Source organism: Peromyscus maniculatus, chromosome 5, assembly GCF_049852395.1.
Source record: "Peromyscus maniculatus bairdii isolate BWxNUB_F1_BW_parent chromosome 5, HU_Pman_BW_mat_3.1, whole genome shotgun sequence".
Taxonomy (NCBI): Eukaryota; Metazoa; Chordata; class Mammalia; order Rodentia; family Cricetidae; genus Peromyscus; species Peromyscus maniculatus.
Window position 1 is genome coordinate 131,509,125 of NC_134856.1, and position 9,649 is coordinate 131,518,773.

Genomic DNA, 9,649 nt, shown 5'->3' on the forward strand with positions numbered 1-9,649 from the left:
CCAAGCAGCTCAGTCTCAAGACAGAGAAGAAGCAATATCTGTATCTGATGCTGTAGCAGTTAGTCTTTGCTGCATAACAACCAATCCCACAACAAATGGCTAAAATATTGGCACTGAAGATCCACAGGGCACCAACAGTTCACTGGTGTGGGTTGGCTTGGTTGACTGGTGCCATCTGGGTGGGCCTGGGTTGTCCATGGCTGTCTTTCATCAGTTGGGTACAGATGTTGCTGGGCCCCACGCTTCATCATCCAGCAGTTAGCCGGCTTGCTCAGCCAGTGGGGATTACAGGTTCTCAGCATGGGGGGCAAACACCCACCAGCCAAGTTTCTGGAGTTTTGCTGCTTGTGCCCCATTTACTGGTGTCACATTGTGGGAGTGAATTCAGGGAATGGAGAGTCAGGCTCTGCTGGGAGGGAAGACATTAGTCACCTGTGAGGGAGCTCAGGCATCACAGTGGCTCTGGGTGGGGTCAAGACTGGTCACAGGGATTGCTGCTGGGACCTACTGAGGGTCTTGGGCCAGCTCCCTTGTCTTCTTGAAGTCTGGATATGGTGAGCTGTTAAGTGGGGACCCAGAGAGGACATTTCTCTCAGGGCTGCACAGGGCCACTGAGCCCGAAACACCTTGTATGATGCAAGCACAGCACACACGTTGTTGTCCCACAGAGAATAAGAACACACTGCGTTTGGGCGCAGAGGGTCAGCGATGTCTTCAGAGCAGGTAACTCAAGGGCACACATTATAGTCCCTGCCAGGGATATTCTCAGGCTGTGTGCCAGGGGGTCTGTGAGGGATGGCGGGGCCTATCTTCAGGGGACACACCTGCTCCTGGCCTGACTCTCGGGCTAACAGAGGAGCATGCAGCTTGAATATTGAGTTAGCTGGCCCCACTAAAGCACTAGTGAAGCCATGAGGAGTGTCCAGGTACCCCACAAAGTCCAGGGTCTTCCTCTGTCATAAGGGCCTCTTGGGGCTGGACTTAAGGGGTGTTAAGCTGAGCTGACCCCAGCCCCAGGCAATGGTTTGGGGTTTTCGTTTAATTTAAACAGGAGACTGAATACTTCATGGTGCAGACATGCATGGCAGGAGCTGCAGGGGGCCACATGCAGGAAGGAGGCTGTTTAGGGAAGGCACCATTGGCTGTGCCCAGGGATGGCTTCTGTAGCTTTGGGCAGTGGGTCCTGTGGAACCAGGGGCATCAGAAAGACTGACTTACAGAGTGGGTGCCTCCTTCTGTGGGTTGTAGGTCTCTGGGTCTGACGGCACAAAAATCGGCAGAAGGCCTGAGTTCAGGGGTAGGCCTGAGTTATGATACCTTGCTTGGGGCTAAGGCTTTGTAAGGTGTGACCCTGAGCAAGCCACTGGCTCTCCATGATGGAAGGAGGGCACCAGGAGGTCAGCAGCAGCCCTGGTATGTCCTGTGGAGCTGTCCGCTTTGGTTTGGGTAAGACTTGGTCCTCTTCAGGTGACTGTTGTCACATTGGGTCACACGAAGGACCATGAAACAAAGCAGAGAAACTGAGCACATCTTACTCTTGACCCCAACCCTCTCTCGAGACCAAAGGAGGATCCATGCCTGTTGATGTCACTAATCTAGTGTGCAGGGATCTGTCACAGAAGTTCCGGGGCCTCACACACCTCAGTCCTGAAGGAAGCTAGTGAGTACCGACAGGGGACATGAGTGAGGAATGCCAGAGCCCACAGCACCATGGACATTCACCTCCTTTTAGGAGTTGAATGACAGTACATTATTTTCTTTAGTAGACTACTGAAGACTCATCACCTGTAGGTCCACAAGGCTGGTTAAGGCTAGAGAGCAAACATTCACACCTCACATGTTCCAGAACACTCAGAGCCAGTGGCTCCATTTCCTGAACTCACTTTGAGGATGATAGAGCTTTGTGATGAGGGGGACCAGCCACTAAACTATCTATGACACCAGGTCAGAGTTGGAGGCTGAGGACAGGAGTCCTTCCATAGAACAGTGGCATGAACAAACAGGCTGGACCAGAAAACAGCATGAAGGCCAGGCTCCCCCCCGCCCCCCCAGTAAATAGTGAGTAGAAAGCTATTACAAGAAGTGTCTACACTTTTTTTTTCCTACACTGGAATGGAACCCAGGGATCCTACTCACCAGCAAGTGTCCAACTACTGCACTGTGCCCCAATCCTGCACTAATTTTATGGAAAGACAACGTGAAGACTAAAATTTACTCCTAGGAGGGGTGGGAACACCATAGCAGATCACCTGAGGGCAAGAGCTTCCGGGTTACAGAATGGATGACTGTGAACTTCTCCTGCCTGGGCTCTGCTGTAGTTTCTAACCTTTGTGGAGAGCACAGTGCTTCTGAAACAGGAAAATGATGCCAATTAAAGCAACAGGCTTGTCTTAGGCCTCACATGGTCAAAGCCATACTGCCCAGGCTGGCTCCTGCCAGGACCCTGGATGGCAGGGGCAGACAGATGTCACTTCGACACATGATGGAACAGTGTGATGGCTAATCCTGACAGGATCTAGAATTGCCTAGGAGACAAACCTCTGGGCATGTCTGTGAGGGAGGTTCTAAGCTGGGTTACCTGGGGAGGGAAAGGCAGAACCATCCCTGGGCTGAGGTCCTGGACTGAGTAAAAAGGAGAACATGAGCTGAGCACCAGCGTCCATCTCTCTCGGCTTCCTTCCTGACTGCAGATGCAATGTGACCAGCTACCTCAAGATCCTGTCATCGAGTCTTTCCCACCGTGACTGATGGTCCCTCAAACTGTGAGCCCAAAGAGACCCTTTCTCCCCTAAGTTGCTCTGTCCAAGTAATTTTTCCACAGCGATGAGAAAAGGAACGAATGCAAGCAGCTTGCCCTTCCTTCGCTATGGCTCTTGGACCCCGTGACCAAGCTTTCTCACCTCTTGGTGCATGTCTGTCTACTCAGCGCAGCAAGAGTGAGCCTGCTTCGTCATCGGAGAATCAGGGTGGTGGGAATAGCACCACCCCGGAATGGCTGTGAGGACTGTCCTGTGAATTTGTTTTTGTTTGTTTGTTTATTTGTTTTTAGAGACAGGGTCTCTCTCTGTAGCCCTGGCTGTCCTGGAACTTGCTCTGTAGAACAGGCTGGCCTCGAACTCAGAGATCTGCCTCCTGAGTACTGACTGGGATTGAAAGGCGTGTTCTGCCATTGCTGGCCTGGCTGTTATGTGAACTTGACTTGATATTATGCTAGCGTCATCTCCAGAGGTTTCTGGGCTCAGAAAGGCAAAGTGAATTGCCCAGGATCACCCAGCAGAGGGGTATGGGATGACTTCAATTCCACGTTGTCCCCACATGGCTTGGCTGCCTCCTGCTAGGCAGAAATGGTGGCAGATGACCCTTGTCCTCCTGTGCTGTCTCCATCCTGCAAACCAAAGTATGCCAAGGAGCTCCAGGAAGAAGCAAGGTGAACTCAAATGTCGCTTGCATTATGTGCATGCCAGGCTGGCCCACAGTGATGCACGCAGGGCAGAGGGATGCCTGTGTTGAATGTCTTGCTTACCTGGAAGGAAGGGTTGATTTTTAGTTGGGCCCAGAGGAAATCTCTAGTTTGAGGGTCCAGGAGGATTCACAGTGCCACACCCTGCCCAGAAGCCAGCCACTCCACCTGCAGAGACCACTGCTCGGACCCCCTTCTGAGAACAAGGAACCACAGAGCCACAGTAGAGGCCACCTCTTTTTCCAAGACCATGTCCACAGCCATGCCCTCCCTCTACCACCAAGTCCTCTAGATCTACACCTGTAACCACACCTCCTTCCAGGCTGCTTGTAGCAAAGACTTAGCTAGGCGCTCAAGAAAATAGGACTGCACAGACCAGCTCTGCCTTCCTCAGAGCAGGCAAATCCTATACTCAGGGTCAGGGCCCTGTCCAAATCCAGGAGGATCCCTAACACTGTCCATCACGTGCTGGGGGTTTTTGTTTATCCCTTGCTCCTCCCACCATGCATTCCCATGGCTATGATCTATTCTTGATCTATCCAGAAAGGTACAGCTACTTGATGCCCAGCTCCCTTCCTGGGCAGAATTGGGGCTGTCAGCCGAGGGAATGGCGTGTTTGTATTTGACATAAGCCCTGGATTGTTCTCTGCTCTCCTCGGCTATTATGCAAAGGCAAGTCCTAAAATAATATTGAATTTCCTCTCATAATTTGGAGGGAGGATACTCATCCGGAATTAAGCCGGGATGGGGATGCTTTCATTTGCGGGCACAGGGGACTTCTGCATGGACGCTGGCTAGGGTAAGAATGCAGGGCTGTTTGCGCCAGCCCAGGTCCACTGAGTTCACCGGAGTGGAGCTGCTTGGGAGAGCTGTGTTCTTGTATTTTCATAACTACATGTCTTGGAAAGCTGGACTCTTCATCGCATTGTTCTGAATTCCAGATGAGGACATGAGCCCTGGACCCCAGAGACCAGGGCCAGAGCCCAGCCGGTGGCCAGCTAGCTGTGTGTCAAGCCCAGAAGGTGCCCTTGGGACCAGCAGTGCCTGGTGCATAGTGGGTGGTCGATGCGCTCCTATCAACTCCAGCACAAAGAATGCTCACACAGCCTTCCACTGGTGGCTGGGGCCACTTGCCCCACTTTAGAAATGCCTGCTTGAGTTTACCATGCACGTTCCCTTCTGAAGCCCTCCCAGATTTCCTGTTCACAGTACACAGACACTCCAGAGCAGAGGGCCTTCTCCCTAGACTTCCTCAGGAGACAAGGCCAGGCTTCAGAGACAGCCAGAGCATGCTCAAATCCCAACATCACCACTAACTAAGTTTGGGAGCCTTAATTTTTTTTTGTAGCAGGAATCTTAAAAGTTCTTATTAACAAAATCAAACCTGAGGCGAGTTATTGGGGTCCATACTGGTAGATCAGAGAGACAGAACAAGCCACAGCTATCTCACCTCACCAGATCCTCAGCTGGTCTTGTCTCCTCAGACTGGAGGCCTCTGAGTCCTCATCCGGAATGGGTCTCAGCTGAATTACTGCTCAAAAGCCTGAAGCTTAACCAGCCACAAGCTTAACCAGCCAATGCTTAACCAGCCAAATGCATAACCAGCCAAATGCTTAACCAGCCAAATGCTTAACCAGCCAAATGCTGCTAGTTTCTGGTCCTCACGCCTTATATATCCCTCTGCTTTCTACCACCACTCTCTGGGATTAAAGGCTGGCTTTCTGGGATTAAAGGCATGTGTCACCATGCTTGGCTGTTTCCAATGTGGCCTTGAACTCACAGAGATCCAGAGGGATTTCTGTCTCTGGAATGCTAGGATTAAAGGCGTGTGCTATCACTGCTTAACTAGTGGCTTTTCTGTTCTCTGACCCCAGATAAGTTTATTAAGGTACACAATATTTTGGGGAACACCATACCACCACATTTTTTCTCTCATCCTTAAAGTGAACTTGAGCACTCAATTTGAGCGTTTAGCATCTAACTCATTTTTTGGGGCGTGGGGTGGGGGGGAAAGCCTTCCCTGATTAAGGGAAGGTGGCAGGCAAATTTTAATTTTAAGTATGTTCTGTTCTCTCACAGAAGAAACAAACCCAAAAGATAATCTACAAGGTCCACAAAGCTTCACATCCTTAAGGCGTCCGTTGTTGGGTTTGGCGGCAGGAGTGCAGGGGAACACAGGGCCCAGCTGCCCAGAGCCCCTCTAGGCAGAGTGCAGGGGAATGACAAACTTGCAGCCAAAGGGTGAGTGGTAGTTGATGCCGACCTCCTGGAAGACCTGCTGGGGAATGCCAATGTCACACAAATAGACTCTGCCCGCGTGCTCCCCCAGTGGCAGAGGCAGGCCCAGTGCCAGGGACCATTTGGCATCGATGCCTTGTTCAACTTCGTGCACAGGAGGGTCTATACTGAGCACTGGTGCCCGGTTCTGGTTGGCCCAGGCCACAGCTGCCTTGTACCAGGGCTGATCCCGCAGGAAGGCCTTCTCAGGGCAATCCAGGCAGTTGATAACCAGGTCCACAGAGCTAGTAGGGAGATCTTTTAGGCTAGACACTTGTTGACCTTGGGTCTTGCTGAAGAGAGACAGTTCATTGGTGATAGATTCCAGCATCTTGACAAAGTTGGGCAGGAAGAGGATGACTTGCACATCATGGTTGGCTAGGTGCCTCCCACAACTGATACCTTGAGCTCCCTTCACATGGGGCCCACACAGCAGGGCTACTGTAGGCCTCTGGTGGACATTCTTAGGATTCAACCTGTTGGGTCCTCCGAGGAGAGTCAGGGCCATCTGACTGGCACACACCCCCGTCATCTCAAGCCTCCGCTCTAAGGTCAGCCCATGCTTCTCAGCCACAGATAACAGCTTTTTATGTAGCTCATATGAAACACTTGGAACCACCAGGCCAGAGTCAGTGCAGAATTCCTTGTTTACACTGTGCGGCACCGTGATCCTACGGTAGACAATAGGCTCTGATTCCAGGATGTTTTCGTCGTGGCGGTACCTAGCAGGCCGTTCACTTGGGACACCCCGGGAACGGGTGCCGCTTCTCCTTTCATAAGTGTCAATCTCCTCAAACACAGCTGCCTTGTCAAAAAGGGCCAGGTTCCCCTCAAAGTCAAAATCTGTGTCTGGGATCTCCTCAATGTCATCTCCAAAGCACTCATCATCTTTCTTCTTCATTTGGCCATTCTTTAAACCACTTTTCTTTGGGGTTGCCTGGTTTGGGTGCCTGTTACTAGATGACCAAGAGTTGTGCCGACGACGGAAGCTTTTGGACTGACCCAAGGACTCCATGTGCCTGTCCACATAACTCTTCAAGCACTGCTGCTGCTGAGGAGAAACGGCAACATCCTGGCTCTTCACATCTGTCCTCTTAGGGATGTTCTGAGGGGTACTGCTGGAAGAGGTTGGCTTCTTGACCACCTTGCCTGTACCATTCTGATTGATACCCACTTGGTACCCAACACCAGAAGGGCCCAATTCTGTCTGATGAAGGTCTCCAAACTGCTGCTTGTCTCCAGGACCTGGTATCTCCAGAATTTTCAATTCTATAATATCACCTGCCCAAAAGGTGACTTCTGGTACAAGACACTTCACTCCATTGTGGAAGGGCCAAGTAAGAGAAATGGTCTGGCTGACCTGATCCACTGCTGACACTCTTCCCTGGTAGACACCCAAGCTCTCGCCACAGTTGATTGACACAATACTGCCTAGCCAATCCATAGCCATGTTCCAGACGTGGAGTCACTGGCTATTGGTCGGGCAGTGGTAGCTCACACCTTTAATCCCAGTACTCAGGAGGCAGAACCAGGCGGGATCTCTGTGAGTTCCAGGCTGCTCTACAGATCGAGATCCAGGACAGGCACCAAAACTACACAGAGAAACCAGGCTGCAGTCCAACAACAGCTAGTTGTGAATGGAAAGTCCAAGAATCTAGTAGTCGTTCAGTCCACAAGACTGGGTGTCTCAGCTGGTCTTCTGTACACGCTGAAATCCCAAAGTAGGCTCCAATGCCGGTGAAGGAATGGATGTGCTGACCAGATGAGAGCAAGCAGGCAAAGAAGGAATGAACCCTATTCCTTCTTCCCTGTCCTTATATAGGCCTCCAGCAGAAGGTGGGGCTCAGATTAAAGGTGTGTCTTCCAGCCTCAAGGTCTGGATTAAAGGCTTGTATCATCCGGCCTTTAGATCCAATCAAGCCGGGTGGTGGTAATTGTAGAAATTACTATCAATACTCAAACTGTCCTATCTTTAGGAGTTGAAACCTCTTAAAGCTTGTTCCAGAGTGATTCAATCCATTCCTGGAGTCTTTGTAGCATCTTTACCATCTGGCATGACCAAGTGTTCCAGGATTTTTTTTTCTGTTTTTTTTTGTTGTTGTTGTTTGTTTTTTGTTTTTGTTTTTTTTTTTATATATATATTTTATTTTACAATACCATTCAGTTCTACATATCAGCCATGGGTTCCCCTATTCTCCCCCACCCACCCCCTCCCCTTACCCCCAGCCTACCATCCATTCCCACCTCCTCCAGGACAAGTCCTCCCCCGAGGACTGCGATCAACCTGGTAGACTCAGTCCAGGGAGGTCCAGTCCCTTCCTCCCAGACTGAGCCAAGTGTCCCTACATAATCTCCAGGTTTCAAACAGCCAACTCATGCAATGAGCACAGGACTTGGTCCCACTGCCTAGTTGCCTCCCAAACTGATCAAGCCAATCAACTGTCTCACCTATTCAGAGGGCCTGATCCAGCTGGGGGCCCCTCAGCCTTTGGTTCATAGTTCATGTGTTTCCATTCATTTGGCTATTTTTTTCAATAATTGAGTAAAACTGAAATTTATTATAAGCCACAGTCGTCCTAAGGACCTCCATGCTATATATATAGCCTCTATGGTTCTATGGATTGTGGTCTGATTGTTCTTTATTTTATATCTAGAATCCACCTATGAGTGAGTACATACCATAACTGTCTTTCTGGGTTTGGGTTACCTCACTCAGGATGATTTTTTCTAGTTCCATCCATTTGCCTGCAAATTTCATGCTTTCATTGTTTTTCTCTGCTGAGTAGTACTCCATTTTGTATATGTACCACAGTTTTTTCATCCATTCTTCTGTTGATGGGCATCTAGGTTGTTTCCAGGTTCTGGCTATTACAAATAGTGCTGCTATGAACAAAGCTGAGCATGTATCTTTATGGTATGAATCAGCATTCCTTGGGTATATGCCCAAGAGTGAGATGGCTGGGTCTTGAGGTAGTTCGATTCCTAATTTTCTGAGAAACCGCCATACTGATTTCCACAGTGGTTGTACAAGTTTACATTCCCACCAACAGTGGAGGAGTGTTCCCTTTGCTCCACATCCTCTCCAACATTGGTTGTCATTGGTGTTTTTGATCGTAGCCATTCTAACAGGTGTAAGGTGGTATCTCAGAGTCGTTTTGATTTGCATTTCTCTGATGATTAAGGATGTTGAGCATTTCTTTAAATGTCTTTCAGCCATTTGTAGTTCTTGTTTTGTGAATTCTCTGTTTAGCTCTTTAGCCCATTTTTTAATTGGACTGTTCAGTACTTTGATGTCTAGTTTCTTGAGTTCTTTATATATTGTGGAGATCAGTCCTGTCAGATGTGGAGTTGGTGAAGATCTTTTCCCAATCTGTTGGCTGTCTTTTTGTCTTATTGACTGTGTCTTTTGCCCTGCAAAAGCTTCTCAGTTTCGAGAGGTCCCATTTATTGATTGTTGTGCTCAGGGTCTGTGCTGTTGGTGTTTTATTTAGGAAATGGTCTCCGGTGCCAATGCGTTCAAGAGTGCTTCCTATTTTCTTTTCTATTATGTTTAGTGTAACTGGATTTATGTTTAGGTCTTTCATCCACTTGGACTTGAGTTTTGTGCATGGTGACAGATATGGATCTATTTGTAATCTTTTACATATTGACATCCAGTTATGCCAGCACCATTTGTTGAAGATACTTTCTTTGTTCCATTGTATAGTTTTGGCTCCTTTGTCAAAAACCAGGTGTTCATATGTGCATGGATTAATGTCAGGGTCTTCAATTCGATTCCATTGGTCCGTATGTCGGTTTTTATACCAGTACCAAGCTGTTTTTATTACTATAGCTCTATAGTGGAGTTTGAGGTCAGGGATGGTGATGCCTCCAAGGGTTGCTTTATCGTATAGGATTCTTTTAGCTATCCTG

General features: G+C 49.2%; 1 pseudogene; it reads right to left on the minus strand.

Moving 5' to 3' along the window:
• Positions 1-5,580: 5,580 nt before the first annotated feature.
• On the minus strand, positions 5,581-7,338 carry LOC102926153 (enhancer of mRNA-decapping protein 3 pseudogene; annotated as a pseudogene).
• Between the last annotated feature and the right edge of the window lie 2,311 nt (positions 7,339-9,649).